This window comes from Rhinopithecus roxellana, chromosome 11 (assembly GCF_007565055.1).
Source record: "Rhinopithecus roxellana isolate Shanxi Qingling chromosome 11, ASM756505v1, whole genome shotgun sequence".
In the NCBI taxonomy this organism is placed as follows: domain Eukaryota; kingdom Metazoa; phylum Chordata; class Mammalia; order Primates; family Cercopithecidae; genus Rhinopithecus; species Rhinopithecus roxellana.
Genome location: NC_044559.1, coordinates 20,180,718 through 20,198,400, shown reverse-complemented (window position 1 = coordinate 20,198,400; position 17,683 = coordinate 20,180,718). Strand labels below are relative to the sequence as shown.

At 38.1% G+C, this 17,683-nt stretch overlaps 1 protein-coding gene across 1 annotated transcript in view; it reads left to right on the top strand.

Moving 5' to 3' along the window:
- Positions 1–17,683, top strand: part of SORCS3 (sortilin related VPS10 domain containing receptor 3) — a 621,477-nt gene that overhangs the window by 583,459 nt on the left and 20,335 nt on the right. The gene's annotated exons all lie outside the window — the stretch shown is intronic.

Genomic DNA, 17,683 nt, shown 5'->3' with positions numbered 1-17,683 from the left:
TTTTCTTTGTTCGGGAGACTTTTTATTACTAATTAAATCTCATTATTGGTTATTGGCCTGTACAGGCTTTCTATTTCTTCCTGATTCAATCTTGGTAGGTTGCATGTGTCTAAGAATTTATCCATTTTCTCTAGGTTTTTCAATTTATTAGTATATATAGTTGTTCATAATTGTCTCTAACGATCTTTTGTGTTTCTGTGGTATCAGTTGCAGTGCCTCCTTTTCCATTTCTGATTTTGTTTGAGTCTTTACTCTTTCTTGGTTAGTCTAGCAAGTGGTTTATTGATTTTGTTTATCTTTTCAAAAAAACCAACCTTTTGGTTTATTGATCCTTTGTATTATTTTTTAGTCTCTGTTTTGTTTAGTTCTCCTCTGATCTTTATTATTTCTTATCTTCTACTAATCTGGAGTTTTATTTGTTCTTGCTTTTCTAGTTCCATGAGTTGCAGATTGTATTATTTGAAATCCTTCTGCTTTTCTGATGTAGGTAGTTATTGCTATAAGCTTACCTCTCAGCACTGCTTTTGCTATATCTCATAGGTTATGGTATGTTGTGTTTCTGGGGTTTTTTTGTTTGTTTGTTTCAAATTTTTTAAAATTTACTCTGTAATTTCTTTCTTGACCCAACATTCAGAAGCATATCATTTAATTTCTATGTATTTGTACAGTTTCTAAAGTTCCTCTTGTTATTGATTTCTAGATTTATTCCATTGTTGTCTGAGAAGATACTTGATATGATTTCAACTTTACAAAATTTGTTCAGACTTGTTTTGTGTCCTAACATGTGGTAGATCTTGGAGAATGTTCCATTGGCTGATGAGAAGAATGTATATTCTCTAGCTCTTGGATAAAATTTTCTGTAAATATCTGTTAGGTCCATTTGGTCTAATGTGCAGTTTAAGTGAAATGTTTCTTTGTTTTCTGTCTAGATAATCTGTCTAATCCTGAGAGTTGAGTGTTGAAGTTCCCAACTATTATTGTGTTGGATTCTATGTCTCCCTTTAGATCTACTAATATTTGCTTTGTGTATCTGGGCGCTGGGGTATTGGGTGCATATATGTTTAGAATTATGATATTTTCTTGCTGAATTGATCCCATTATCATTATATAATGATCTTCTTTGTATGTTTTTGTTTTTTTATTGTTTTTGACTTAAAGTTTGTTTCTTTGATATAAATATAGCTACTCCTACTAACTTTCAGTTTTCATTTGCATGGAATGTATTTTCCCATCCTTTTACTTTCAGTCTATATATGTCATGACAGGTGGGATGAGTTCCTTGTAGGCAGCATATTGTGGTCAGTGTGTGTGTGTGTGTGTGTGTGTGTGTGTGTGTGTGTGTGTGTGTGTTTGTGTTGTAAATCCATTTCATTAGCTTTATCTTTACTGAGGAAAGTTAATCTGTTTACGTTCAAGGTTATTGATGTGTGAGGGCCTATTTCTATCATTTTATTAATTAATTAATTTCTGGTTGTTTTGTATACCTTTGTCCCTTTCTTTCTCTCTTATTGTTTATCATAGTGGTTTTGTTTTGTTTTCATTTGAATCTTTTATCTTCCTTTTTTGTTTGTTTGTTCTACCAGTGGTTTTTGTATTTTCTTGTGTCTGCCTGCCTGCCTGCCCTGCCCTCCCTCACTCCTTTCCTTTCTTTCTTTCTTTCTTTCTTTCTTTCTTTCTTTCTTTCTTTCTTTCTTTCTTTCTTTCTTTCTTTCTTTCTTTCTTCTTTCTTTTCTTTCTTCTTTCTTCTTTCTTATTCTTCTTCTTCTTCCTTCCTTCCTTCCTTCCTTCCTTCCTTCCTTCCTTCCTTCCTTCCTTCCTTCCTTCCTTCCTTCCTTTCTCTCTTTCTCTTTCTTCCTTTCCTTTCCTTTCCTTTCCTTTCCTTTCTCTCTTTCTCTCTCTCTCTCTCTTCTTTCTTCTTTCTTTCACTCTTTCTCTCTCTCTTTCCTTTTTTTCTCCTTTCTTTTTCTCTTGCTCTTTCTTTCTTGCTCTCTCTCTTTCCCTCTTGCTTTCCTGATTCTTTCCTTATTTCTCTTTCACAGGATTTTCTTAAGAATTTCTAATATGGCAAATCTAGTGGTGATGAATTCTCTCAACTTTTGCTTGTCTGGGAAATATTTCAATTCTTCATTTATGAAGAATATCTTTGTTAGGTATAATATTCTTGGTTGACAGTATTTTCCTTTCAGCTGTTTGAATATATCATCCTATTCTCTCCTGGTTTATAAGATTTCTGATGGCAAATCCACTCTTGTTTGAATGGGGATTCATTTATAAGTAACTAGACGTTTTCCTTTGCCTATTTTTTGAATTCTGTATTTGTCTTTGACTTTTAAAAGTTTGACTATAATGTGGCATAAAGAAGATCTTTTTGCTTTTCATCTTTTTGGAACTATCGGAGCCACCTGAATCTGAATATGTAAATCTCTTGCTAGACTTGGGAAAAGTTTCAGCAATTATTTTGTTAAAAAGATTTTGTAATTCTTTCATTTTCTTTTTATCTTCTGGCATACCAGCAATTTGAATATTTGCTCATTTTATGGTGTTCCATATAACACATAAGTTTTGCCCATTTTTAAAAATTATTCCCTTAAAATTTTTGTCTGAGTGGGTTATTTCCAAAGACCTGTTTTCAGGATCTGAGGTTCTTTCTTCTGCTTGATCTAGTCTATTAAAGCTTTCAAATATATTTTGTCTTTCATTTGGTGGGTTCTTCTGTTAGAATTTGTCTGCATTTTTTAAATAGTGTCTCTTTGGTAAATTTATCATTCATATCATGAATTGGTTTTCTGATTTCTTTTCCTTGCATTTTTGAATTCTCTTTTTATCTCACAGAGCTTCTTTCAAATCAATATTTTGAATTCCTTTTCTTGGATTTTATAATTGTTTTGTTTGATTGGGATCTGTTACTGGAGAATTATTGTGTTCCTTGAGAGTTGTCACTTTTTCTTGCTTTTTCATGTTTTCTGTGTCCTTATGCTGATATCTGTGCAGCTGTTGTAATGGTCACATCTTCCAATTTTTTGAATTTGCTTTTGTTGGGAGGGACTTTTTCCTGAAGATGTTTTTATGGTGTTGGTTGAGTAGGGCACTTTGGCTTTGATTCTGGGTGCATGTATTAGTATAGTGTCTGTATAATTTCTTTTGCCTTAAATAGAATCAGTGGCAGCTGTGATTCCCTTGCTGTACTGGGGGCAGTTATTAGTGAAGACTGTGGAAATTTTTTGCTAGGGACTGAGATGCCAGGTGGGCCAGGGTTTGGGGTCCTAAGGTAGCAGCAGTGGGCTGCTTATGCCTATTTAGGGGCCTCAGGGTGGTGTATGTTGGCTTTGGTGTTAGAAGGCCCAGCTGCACTGATTTCTGGGCCTCCAAGTGTCTTGCTGGTAGATGTAGTGGTGCACCAGGTGGTGAGTGGGTTCTGTGCCCCTTGGGCAGGAGGTGTGGTGTAGGTGATGGTAGTAGCAGTGGCAGGATAACCCTCTGGGTCTTGAGCAGTTTCCACTAATGTTAGTGGTGGCTGCAATGGGCTTAGTGGTTTAGTCTTCATATCTACAATTAGTGGATACAGATGGGTGCCAGCTCTGGTGGTAGTGGCAGGATGGTGGGCCCAACCTGGTAGTAGTGGCAGGGTGGTGGGCCCAACCTCAGGTGTCTGGGAGGAGTGCTGAGTTACTGGTTGTGGTAGACTAGGCAGTGTGATCCCCAGACCCTCAGACTCTCAGATTGAGTCCTCTGGCTTCAGGGGAGAGCAGAGCCAGGCTAAGAAGTCCTACTCTCAGGCTCCCTGATGTTGTGTGCATGTAGTGGCTGTGGTAGACAGTGGTGGGGTCATCTCCAAACCCCAGGTGGGATGCTTAGGTTGGGGAATGGGAGTGGTTGTGCTGCAGCCCTGCTACTGGGGAGGGCAGGTTTGCTTTTAGTGGCAGCCATAGTCAGGTGGGTGGGAAATACATATTTTGCTTGTATCTTAGCCTAGGTGGCAGAAGCTTTTATTTCACTTGCACTTCAGCCACCTCATTGGCAACTGGTGCTTCATTCATATCTTAGCCTCGACTTCACTCACAGTCTACACTTCACTCACCTCCCAGCCCATGGCAGCAGCCCTCAGTAATGGCAGCTGTGGGTGGGGAGAGGGTCTCTGTCTGGGTGCAAGAAAATGCACAGTGGCTCTGCTGATGGTGGCAAGTGTGATCATTACCAATGGTCTGTGCCTCAGTCCTCACAGCAGCAGCTGGGTGCAGTGGTGACTGCCTGTGGGGGATGTCAATAGGGCTCCAGGAATAAGGAGATGTAGTCGCTATTGGGCCTCAGAGCAGGGTGAAGTCTGTTGGAATCTGGGTTCTCAAACTGACACCTTGCTGCAACTGCTTTGGACTTGGGATGTGTGGAAGCCAGTGTGAACTCCCTCTCTGGAGCACTGACATTGCAGTCTACAGGGAGCTTCTTATTTCAGTTTCAGGGCCCACGATGGTCAAGGGGCTCTCCAGTGGCTAGGATCGTAGGAGTCCATGGTGAGGATGTCGACTTCTGGAGGTCTCTCACTTACCCTTTTCTCATACTGGGGAGTCCCTATCCACATTGGGCAATCTCTCCAAACCCCCAGCTGATCCTGGCCAAGCAGACTGCCTTGCTTCCATGTCCTTCACTGCTTTATGTGCTTCCTGTTACTTCTCTGTTGAACTCCAGGATTCTTTCTTAGATGATCTATTCAAAGTGTGATTGTCTAGTCACTATTTTTGGTTCTTCTTTGTGGAGAAGACAAGTACAAGCTGCCTTTGGTCAGCCATCTTGAAGCTCCTTGGTATCGTGTTCTTAACTCAAATCACACTTGCTCATTGTTGGTATATAGGAAAGTGATCAACTCTTATATATGAACCTTGTATCCTGTAACCTTGCTATAATTATGTATTTGTCCCAGGAGATTTTTGCTTGTTGTTGTTGATTCTCTTAGATGCCTACATAAGCAATCATATCAGCTATGAACAAATAGTTTTCTTTCCTCTTTCCCAATCAGTATAACTTTTGTTTATTTTCTTGTCTTATTGCATTAGCCAGGACTTCCAGTACAATGTTGAAAAGAAGTGGTGAGAGGGAACATCCTTGCTTTGTTTCTGATCTTAGTGGGAAAGCTTATAATTTCACACCATTAATTATGATGTTTGCTATAGGGTTTTTTGTAGATATCTTTTATCATCTTGGGGAAGTTCCCCTCTATTCTTAGTTTACTGAGAGTTGTTACAAATGGGTGTTGGATTGTGTTAAATGCTTTTTCTGCATAGGTTAATATGATCATGTTCTTTTTTCTTTAGTTTGCTGATGTGATGGATTACATTAATTGATGTTTAAACGTTGAACCAGCCTTGGGATAAATTCTGATATTGGTCATGGAGTATAATTTTTTATACATGATTGGATTCAATTTGCTAATGTTTTATTGAGGGTTTTTGCATCTTTGTTCCTGAGAATTATTAATCTTTAGTTTTCCTTTCTTGTAATATATTTACCTGATTTTGGTATTTGGTTATATTTGGTATTTGGTATTTGGTTGATGGTTGATTTTGGTATTTGGTTGATTAAATGAGTTAGAAAATATTCTATCCTCTTCTATTTTCTGAAAAATAATGTGGAAAATTGGCATAATTTCTCCCTTAAATGTTTAGTAGAATTTGCTAGTAAAACCATCTGGACCTAGTGTTTTCTTTTTAGCAAAGTTATTAATTACTGATTCAATTTATTTAATAGGTACAGTTGTATTCAAATACAGTTTTTCATCCTGTGTGAGTTTTATCAGATTGTGTCTTTCAAGAAATTGATCTGTTTCATCTGGATTATCAAAGTTGTGGCCATAGAAGTGTTTATATTACCCCTTTGTCATCATTTTAATATCTATAAGATTTGTAGTGATGTCCCCTCTTTCATTTCGGATATTAGTAATTTGTGTCCCCTCTCTTTTTTCTTAATTAGCCCGGCTAGAGGCTTATCAACTTTATTGATATTTTCAAAGAATCAGATTGTTTTACTTGTTTTTCTCTATTGATTTCCTATTTCAATTTCATTGATTTCTGTTCTAGTTTTTATTATTTTTTTCTGCTTAACTTGGAATTGTTTTTTTTTTTTTTTCTTGTTTCCTGAGATGGGAGGTTAGATGACTGAATCTAGATATTTCTTCTTTTTAATATATACACTCAGTGCTATAAATTTCCTTCTAAGTACTGCTTTTGCTGCATTCCACAAATGTTAGTTTTTTTAAAAATTTTCATTTAGTTGAAAATACTTTTTAGTATCTCTTGACATTTATTTTTTGACTAATGTGTTATTTAGATGTTTCTTGTTTAATCTCCATATATTTTGGGACTTTCTACTTATCTTTCTGTTAATTATTTATTGCTCAATTTAATTGTGATCTGAGAGCAGACATTGTATGATGTCTATTCTTTCATATCGGTTAAAGTGTGTTTTATGGCCCAGGATGTGGTCTAGTTCAGTGGATGTTCTATTTGGGCTCTAGAAGAATGTGTATTCTGCTGTTGTCTGATAAAGCAATCTGTAGATGTTAGTTATGTCCAGTTGATTGATGGCATTATTAAAATCAACTATGTCCTTATTGATTTTATTTTTATTGTTTATCACTCATACTTTTAAAAAAACTTTTTAAAGTGAGTGCCCTAGAATTTGCTATATACATTTACAACAAATCTAAACCCATTTTAAATAACACTATATGGCTTCAATAGTAGTGAGAGTGACTTTTAGTAAAAATAATTATAAATTCTTGTCTCTTGCCTCTTCTCTCACTGTTGTCACTCATTTAACTTGTATATAAACATACATAAGATATATGTTGGTATTATTATGTTGAACAAATATTTTCTGTTAAGTCAATTGAGAATAATAGTTTTCTTTCTTTTTTTATTATACTTTAAGTTCTGGGGTACATGTGAAGAACATGCAGGTTTGTTACATAGGTATACACGGGCCATGGTGGTTTGCTGCACCCATCAACCTGTCATCTACATTAGGCATTTTCTCTTAATGCTATTGCTCCCTTAGCCCCCCATCCCCCCTTGACAGGCCTCGGTGTGTGATATTCCCCTCCCTGTGTCCTTGTGTTCTCGTTGTTCAACTCCCACTTATGAGTGAGGATACGCAGTGTTTGGTTTTCTGTTCTTGTGTTAGTTTGCTGAAAATGATGGTTTCCAGCTTCATCCATGTTCCTGTAAAGGACATGAACTTATCCTTTTATATGGCTGCATAGTATTCCATGGTGTATATGTGCCACATCTTCTTTATCCAGTCTACCATTGATGGGCATTTGGGTTGGTTCCAACCCTTTGCTATTGTGAATAGTGCTGCCATAAACATACATATGCATGTGTCTTTATAGTAGAATGATTTATAATCCTTTGGGTATATACCCAGTAATGGGATTCCTGGGTCAAACAATTTTGCCTTCATTTATTCTTCTTCAGTGTTCTTCCTTTCTTCATGTCGTTCAAGTTTCTGACCCATATTTCCTTCTGTCTGAAGAAACTTTAATGATTTTTGCAAAACAGATCTACTGACAAGTTTCTTAATGTTTCCTTTGTTTGAGAAAACATTCTTTTCTTCTTCACTTTTGATGGATAATTTTGCAGGGTACAGAATTCTAGATTGGCGGAGTTTTTTTCCCTCAACCCTTTAAATATGTCTGTCTACTTTCTTCTTGCTTACATGGTTTCTGGGGAGGAGTTGGACATAATTCTTATCTCTTCTCCTTTATAGGTAAGGTGTTTATTTCCTCTAGCTTTTCTTGTGATTTTTTTTCTTAATCTTTGATTTTTTTTTGTAGTTTGAAAATGATACATCTCGGTGTAGATTTTTCAGCATTTATCTATCTCAGTGTTCTCTGATTTTTGTGTGTCTGTGGTTTGGTGTCTGACATTACTTTGCTGTGATTCTCAGTTATTATTATTTCAGATTTTTTTCTGTTTCTTTTTCTGTTATTCACATTACATGCATTTATACCATTTTTAGTTGTTCCTCATTCTTGGATATTCTTTTCTTTTTTCTTTTTAACTTTTTGTTCTTTTTGCTTTTCAGTTTTGGCATTTTCTATTGAGATGTTCTCAAGCTCAGAGATTCTTCCTAAGCTGTGTTCAGTCTACTAATAAACACATCAAAGGCATTTTTAAATTTCAAGCACAGTGTTCTTGATCTCTAGCATTTCTTTTCTTTCTTAGAATTTTCAACTTTCTGTTTACCTTGCTCATCTGGTTTGGGCTGCTGTCTACCTTATCCATTAAATCTTTTAGCACATTAATTAAATTTGTTTGAAATTACTGCTCTGGTCATTGCAACATCCCTGTTATATCTGACTCTGATATCTTCTCTGTGTCTTCTATGTTTTTTCCCTTTAGTATGCCTCATAATTTTTTTCTTCATAACTGGACATGATATACTGGGTGAAAGGAATGGCTGTAAATAAGTCTTTAGTCATGTGATGTTAAGATGTGGAAGGAGGGGAAGCTTTCTATCAACCTATCATTAGGTCTCAGGCATTTACAGGTATTTCTGTTTGTTGTCCTTCTCCTGATCCCTCAGGATGGTTAGATTATTTAGAGTGGGCTGTAGGTAGGTATCTATGTTCTCCCACATGGAAGGATAAAGTAGGCTGGCGTTGTGCATTTTACTGCCCGTAGCTTAGTTGGACTATAAAACCCCTGCAGTTTAGGCTCTGATTTATAAGTTTCTTCTGAGAGCAGACCTTGTTAAAAAGAACATAGTGCTCTGATGTGTATTTCAAAATAATTATTTTCCCCCTCCCCTGCTATAACCCTGTGGGCAATGTTCTTTAACATTTGCTGGGTGTACGTAGTCACCTACTGATGATAAAATTCACGAAGTCAAGGGGGCTTCCTATGAATACTCCTGGAGTTCTGAACTCTCAGACGTGTGTGTGTGTGTGTGTGTGTGTGTGTGTGTGTGTGTGTATGTGTTTTGAAAACCCTGTTGTTGTTTTTTTGGAAAACTCATAATGTGATTGGCATTGCTTATCCTAGAGAAAGCTTTCACTTAAAAAACATAATTTAAGTAAGGTACAACATGAGAGTTGGAAGTGTTAGATATCTAAAGAGAAGGGAAATAAATATTCAGTTTCTGGTCGATAACAACCGAAGAGAACTTCACCCCACCCTTACTCCTGCATAAATGGGAGATAACTTATCCCCGATCTTTTTTAGGGAGGCAGCATGATACAGTGGAGAGAACACGGACTTTGGATTTAGGGTTTCATGGGTTAAATTTCCAGAACTGCTACTTCTTAGTTGTGTGAGAGCTTGATAAAATTATCTGTCCTAAACTGTAATTGGCTCACCATAAAGTGGAAAGAATAGTGCCTATCTCAACTTTATTGTTGTGAAAACTGTGCTATTGTATAGCATAAATATATAGTAAAACTATACTATTTGCTTGGCACACACTATGTACTCAATAAATGGATGCTTTTTATGATGTTATTAGAACTTATATTTAGCATGGTTCGGTAAAATATAGAGCAAGATTTATGGACCAAGGAACCCTTTTCTTTTTGCATTATTTGTGCCTCATATTTTCAAATTAATTTTTCAGTATAGATGACTAATGCATTTGCATTTCTGGGATTATTCTTCACCAGGAAAATAGAAGGGTAAGTCATTTAATAAAAGCCCTGTTTGGTACATTAGAGAAGTTAAGCTCCCTGTCTGAGATGAACGTCCCAAATTCAAACACTTGGTTAGTTGCAGAGCCAGACCTCAAACCTGGGTCTACTAATTCCCATTTATCATGCACTCTCCCCAGCCCCAGATGCCTTAGCTGCACCACTAGAGGTGTTTATCTTCTGGAGGTTACATAATTTAAAATTGTGCCTCAAAGAGCAGCAGATACACATAGTGAAGGAAAAAGAGAAAATTGTTCAGGAAGAAGTTAGAAAGAGGAGGATTTTAAGTTCATTTCTTCTGTGCAGATGTGAGGGTTTGGCTGTCAAGTCAGAGAATTCTTTCTTGTTGTAGCTCATTTACCTGATGACCTTTTCTAAGAAACTTCTATGTGCAAGAAGGGCAGTTCTTGACTGTTACCAACACAGTGATTTAGTCAGCGGCCTACGAGGAACGGAAGACACAACGTTTCTCTACAGCCCTATTTTTTTCTTTGAGTGCTGTTTCTAAGACCTGAAATGCCATGCAGTGTCTAATAGGTATTTGATTAAAAACAAATAAATGAACAAAGCAATTGGGGATTCTAGTTTATACTTCTGCAATAATATCTGTGTTAAATTGAATGAGTCACTTAATTTGAGTTTGTATCAATTTCTCTAAAGCAAGGATACTATAATATGTAACATATGAACATGACTTAGTTATTATTTGAAATCTACTGTGTATCTCTCTGTCTCTCCAATTCTATAATCTATCTATCTATCTATCTATCTATCTATCTATCTAATACCTACCTCATATATATTATGCCATATTATGAGAGGGCATTTTTAAATTACATATTGGCATTATAGTTTTATGTTTTTAAATTAATGGTGATGAGAAGTATTCCCTTGGTTAGGAATTTTTAACCCAAAACTTTGAGCATGAAATGCTGCACAAATACCCAGGTCCCAGAGGTCTTACTAGGTGGTTTTGTTCCCAAACAACCAAGAGAATGACAATACATGAGAGGCGGTAGAATAGAGTGGTTGCAGAACAAGACAAACCTAGGTTGGAGTCCAGACCGAATCTTCTTTGCTGTATGCCTTTAGTCAAGTCAAATCATTTAATTTCTTTGAGTCTCAGCTTTATTGTTTGTAATGTCTGAGTAATAACAGTAGTATCTATGATCAAGTATTGCTGCAAGGATTAAGTAAAGAAAGGCATAGAAAGTGTTTAGAACACATCCGAGCATTTGGAAGTATTAGTTACTGTTGTGCTCATCATTTGCATAAATAACATTTGTATTTAGGTTAAAAGTCTGACTTGGTTCCACAGGTTACACTCCAATTTCTAAAAATGTTTACTTGGTCCATTTGAAAGAGGTGCCTTTTCAGTGCAGTGCTATTTGCTAACACCATGCCAGAAACACATCAAGATGGCCGTGGTCCCCAGTAGTTGATCCAATGAGCATTATCTTTAGCTAGCAAATGAATGAACGTCCCTATGTATATGGGGAGTGCTGCGATTTTAGAGCTATTTGGTTCCCTTTGACTAGCCAACTGACCTGTAAAAGGAACTAATACTAATTTTGAGTATATATTTCTGGTACTCATTATGTGCTGGTCTCTTCATACACATTATTTTATTGTTATCAGAACATCACTGATGAAATAGAAATTATCCCATTTTACAGAGAATACAATTAAGGAAATAACCTTGGAAGGTGATGTTTATGGCTGTTTTTATGTGTTTGTGTTTGTGTGACCAGGTTGCTATGTAAGTAGTTAAATGAAGTCATCCTACTGATAAGAGTGATATGGCATCCTGCCTTTATAATCAGACTTTTGCTTGCTGATATTAGGGATAGAAAAACACATATGACATTCTCCTTACCTTCAAGGAGATTATATCCCCAATAAGAAAGCAAAATGAGCACATATGCAATAAGTGATAAACAAATATGTTGTATAAGCAAATAGAAAAGAGCAAGAATTTCTGAAATCCAACTGTAGACACATGTGCCTACCAGTCTATCAGTGGGCAATGTGGAATTCCATCAGTACTTTTGTGGATCTTTTTAAGAGCCTGTAGTTTGTGCTACATGTTGTGTGGAATACAAAGCAGTGTAAATTCCATTTGTTGCTTTCAAAAAACATGTAATCTATTTGAGAATATGAGGGCAAAATTCAAGAATAGATAAAAGCAGGTGTGCAATAGGAATGTAAAATTACTGGCTAAGTCAAGCAGCCTAGGGAGTGATGGATATATAGACATTGTTGGTCATGGAGAGTCATACACAAAGTTGAGCCTAAGCTGGCATAGAAGGAGCAGTAGAATTGAGGCAGAGAGGAAAGAGAGGGATTTTTGTGTAGAGGTTAGGCTTTGGGGATGTTAGACTAATTCAGCCAAAGTTAAAGGATTCATTTGGGCAGAAGTTGGAGAAAATGCTAAAAGGTGAGGAAGATAGATGACTTTGAATGATAAAAATTGATGCTTTTGCTTTTGTCACAAAAATTCTGATTTAGGGTAGTGTGATATAAGATAGAACCAGATTCATGGACAGTGATACTTTAGACAGATACTGTCAAAGAGGTTTTGGATGTATTTACGTGTGTATGTTAGTGTATCTGTATTTGAGTAAAAGTGCTTTTCTAACTTGTGAATTTTCACATTAATCCCATAGGCATAAAAGTATGGGAGTTTTGGTTTACTACCTTCAACTATTTATCGTCTTTTCCCACCTATTACCACCAGTCGTTTTTCTCCTTTAAAAACACACAGAGACAAAAGAATAAAGCCAAATAGTATCTATAACTATCAGTTTAGCTTTAAACTACTAGTTTACTATACTATTTGGCTTCATTTCTTTGCTTTAGCATCCATAGCTACTAGTTTAATTTTATTTATTTATTTATTTATTTATTTATTTATTTATTTGAGACGGAGTCTCGCTCTATCGCCCAGGCTGGAGTGCAGTGGCCGGATCTCAGCTCACTGCAAGCTCCGCCTCCCGGGTTCACGCCATTCTCCTGCCTCAGCCTCCCGGGTAGCTGGGACTACAGGCGCCCGCCACCTCGCCCAGCTAGTTTTTTGTATTTTTTAGTAGAGACAGGGTTTCACCGTGTTAGCCAGGATGGTCTTGATCTCCTGACCTCGCGATCCACCTGTCTCGGCCTCCCAAAGTGCTGGGATTACAGGCTTGAGCCACCGCGCCCAGCCTCTAGTTTAGTTTTAAACCAACCTAGTGAATAGAACCATGAATTTGGTTCTATCTTATATCACTAGTTTAGTTTTAGTTTAAAACTAGTAGCTATAGATAGTATTTTGCTTTATTTCTTTGCTTCTTTGCTTATTTCTTTAAGTTTTTTATATAGTTCTAAACGTGGTAGATCCATAATTATATATCCAGGCTTTGTGCTTCGTATGATGAGCACTTTGCACACATTACTATATAATCTGCTGAAGGTTTTAAATAAGGCAAGCATAGTGACTGCATAATCTGTCCAATTTGGGACTGGCAGCTGTTATCAAGGTATGCATTTTAAATTGTGGAGATTTTAGAATGTACACTATTAACTTGACTTACTGTGTCTGGGAAACTGATGTAGGCTGCATCCAAAGATTTCCCTGCAGCTTGCTTAGTTCCATTAGTCAAGTGGAAATCTCATAACTAAATAGTCACACAGTGCTTTGTCGATTTCTTGCCAGGCTCAGTGGATAATATGTGACCTGTCGCACATGAGGGATTCTCTGTGGGGAGGGATGTAGCTCACAGCCTAGGCAGGGCATGAGGTATTTTTCTAAGGGGCCTCGCTGTGGGCTGGCTCTGTAGATTGGATGAAGCACAGAGACAGAGGAGTCAATCAGCTGCCTGTTGGATTTGTGGGGCTCTGAAAGGCCAATTTGCTGGGATTAACAGAGGTCTGGCTTAATAAATGTGTCTGCTTGTCTAATATATTTGAGTAAATGAACCTTAAAATACTTGATTTAATTTAGCATTGGGCACCAGATATCAGTGGCTGATGAAGAACTCAAGAATCCTGTTGAGTGTTCCAGCTTTGCAAGGAAGGTAAAATCAACCATGCTGCCATAACAGCTGATGAGAAACAAAAGCAGTTTGGAAAACAAAATTAGCTCCTGCCATTTCCCCGACACAAGAGTCTGTGGCTTGCCACCTGGGGACCAAGTGTTCCCATTCAGCACAGTTTGTTTGCTGTGGCTCAGTGCCCTGACTGGCTGGCAGGAGGGCACATACTCTCTTACTTCAGATGGCATTCCCTTTGCCCTGCATCCCTGCACCCTTGCTGGGCCCTGGATCTCCTAGGGAAACAGCCAGATGGAGACAAGATCAAATCTGCTAGGACAGGAGGAATTCCATTCCTCTCAGAAGAGATTCATTGCCCAGGACAGCACCAACCCAGTGAATCTTAAGAAGAGAAGGCAGAAAAAGGAGAGAGGGCCATGTATACTACTGAGAGCTGAAGAAGATGAGCTGAAAGTAGTGAAGATTCTCTAAAGAGAAAACTATTAAGGGAGAAAAATGCCTGGTGGTCATAGGTGGGAAAAGATGAGAAATAGTTGAAGGCAGTAAAACAAGACGGGAAGCTGAAAGAGCTGTGCAGTGAACATCCACATACACACCACCTGTGGTCCACCATTAACATTTGCTATGCTTGCTCTATCCCATGTCTATCTGTCCATCCTTCTGTATATATCTATTAGTCTATCTTGATGTTTTATTCATTTCAAAGTAAATTTAAGACACCTATATTCTTTGTCCTAAATGATTCAGCTTGTGAATCGTTAACTATAGTTGAATATTTCTTTACACTTTTACCCCTGTGGGGGTATAAATCCTATCAACAATGGAATGCAAAATTCAACAGTGTGTACTTACTGAGTTTTGGAAAAGACATTCACCTGTGTAATCTAAACTTCCTGAAAGTCCTCTCATGCCCCTTCTTAGTCAATCTCCAGCCCAGTCCCCTTTCTCAGTCAATCTCCAGCCCGGTCTCCAGAACCAACCACTATTCTGTTTTTTCATCATAAATTAGATTTGCTGGTTTGGGGATTTATCCATATTGATTATACACACACACACATACATACACAAACACTGATTATACATATATATCAGTATTTATTTATTTCCTACTAAATTTCCTGCTAATGAATTCCTGGGCTATTTCCTATTTTGGGCTGCTATGAATAAGCCACTATGAACATTAATTTTTTTGTTTGTATACTTGCATCTTCTTTTCTCTTGACTAAATTCTTAGGGTTGTAGTTGCCAAATCATAAAATATACATACGGTACAATTGATGGAGGAATTTTCTTGGCCCCTTCACTGAACTCGCAGCAGGGGCACTCCCTCTACTGGCCCACGGTGCTCAACCCCTTGTGGGAGGGAGCATGTGGGCGAGTGAGTGCAGGATCTGGCCAGACTCTCCGGGTGCTGACACAGGAGAAGCTCCATGGAGGGCCCATGGCCAGACCAGGTGTGTCACCTCAGGGGGAACACAGCAGCCCCAGGTGAGGGTGCTTGCAACCCTGAAGCCTCAGAGGGGGTGTTACGGTGCTCCTTGAGCTCCACCATCTGTGGACAGTGGCGTGTTAGCAGCTCAGTTGGCCCCTTGCCTTGTCATGTGGGGCAGCTGTCCTCTGCGCTGCGAATAAAGTACCAGTGTGACAGTCTTTCTGGGGACCCACACTTGGTGGGTCTTGAACTCTTGTCTGGCATCCAAGAAGAATGAGGTCACATGGACCATTGAAGGATGGTGAAGGCAGAGAATTTTATTGAGCAATGAAAACAGCTCTCAGCAGAGAGGGGAGCTAGAGAGGGGACAAGAAGGGCAGATCATCTCCTCCCTGACTTCAAGTCAGGCTGTCTCCTCCCAGAAGTCAGGCCGTCTTCTTCTCTACCAACTTAGTCTAGGGTCTTTACAGACACAGCATGGGGATTGTGTGCTGATTCATTTGTGAATATGCAAAAAAGGATCAAGTGAAGATACCACTCAAAGGTGGGCATGACAGTGTAGAAAACCAACTAGGAAAGGGTAGGTATATGTAAAATAGGTGAAGGATAGGGATCAATCAGAGAAAGCGTACCAAACAGGAAGACAAGTTTTCAATCCAGTCCAAAGATTTAACTTGTAACTTGGCTTTCAGGCTTTAAACTCTCTTTGGCTTGGAGGTGGGGTTTCACTGGGTCCCTGCCCCTATCTGCCTAGGCATTTGGCTGCCTCCTGTCACTATCACACCACTTTGGAAAAAGTTCTTGCAATTTCTTACAAAACTAAACATTTTCCTAAATGGTTCTACCATTTTCCTAAATGGTTCTACCATTTTCCTAAATGGTTCTACCATTTTACATTTCCACCAAAATTCTATGAGTCCTAATTGTCCTGCATCTTCAATATTACTTGATATTATCATATATATTATATATATATTATATAATATATATATATAGCCATTCTGTTGGGTGTTTAGAGATATCTCATTTTCTTTTTAAAGAATGTAGCAAAGGTAATGAAGTGATTGAAGGTTTTCTGTCAGGTAAGACCTGATGGGCTGACCGGTAGAAACTAGAAATTTTGCCTAAATCCATTTGTCAGTGCAACAGATTCTGATTGCTGAATGAGTCCTCACAGATCACCTAGATCACCTAACCCAAACCACTCATTTAACAGATAAAGAAGTAAGGGCCAGAATGGGGACAAACTTTGCCTCAGGATATTGATTCAAACAGTAACAGAGTGAGTTTCAAGTCACTGTTCTAATTATACTAGAAATGGTGACTCTGTGCCACACATGTTGCTATTCCCTGGCCCTGATTGACATTTGCTATGCTCGGCCCAGCTTGACTTTAGCTCCCTTCTCCAAATGGGACCATAAACAGCCACTGTTGACCCTTTGGATTTTATATGCATGTCAGAACTTATTGACACTTCATTCATCGATTAATTCAGAAGGTCACACCCATGTAAGTGTCATCACCCAGTCATAAGTATGGGAAAAAATGCCTGAACTCTGAGGTTTGTCCTTAGTTAAGGGAAGGAGTGTATCTCTTTCCATACTCCCTTTCTTCTTTCATTTACCAAATAGAAAATAAAATATGTCAGACGCTTAGGACAGTATCTGTCATCCTGCCCAGCTCCAGCCGTCAACCTGATCATAAAAGAGAGCTATAGAATTTTAAAGCAGAAGAAATTAAATTATTGTTTCAAAGACGCAGTTGAAAATTCTGAGCTAGAAAGGAATTTCAGTATTACAGTAGGGACACCATCTGAAAGCTGCAGCTGGGAGCCTCTGCAGGGTTTTGTACACATGCATCCAGGCCATACATGGGTATGCTGTGAAGGACTGTCCTGCCCCACTTAAAGGGCAGCTCTGTGCATTCTGCAACGGGCTACATTACTACTCTCCATCCTGCTGCCATCCTGACACAAAGAGAGGAGAGGGAGTCTGCTCATCTGCCCCGGTGACATCTCTTTATCAGCTGCCTTAGATCAGCCTTCAACTGTTACATCTTACTTTCCAAACAACAGAGAATTTGAGAGGGCACTGACTGTAAGATGCCCACTGAATAATGACTCATCAGTCTGAAGATTTGTACTCTCTTCTCTCCAATAAGCATCTGCTTTTTAATCAAGATTCTTCTTTCCAGGAAAATAAAATATATAATTAGAGCTGACCCTTGAACAACAAGGATTTGAAATGTACAGGTCCACTTATATGTGAGGTTTTTTTTTTTCCCAAGAAATACAGTTAACCCTCCATATCATCAGGATCCACATCTGCAACCAAACTTAGATTGAAAATACAGCATTTGCAGAATGCAAGACCTGCAGATATGGAGGGCCTACAATGGGACTGGAGTATGTATGGATTTTTGTATACACAGGGGTCCTGGAACCAATCCTCTGTGAATTCTGAGGTATATCTGCATTCCATTTCTCTCTTCATCCTTAAGAAATTCCTATCTGTTATGATTATTCAGGGAAAAAACAGAAAGAGAAAAAGA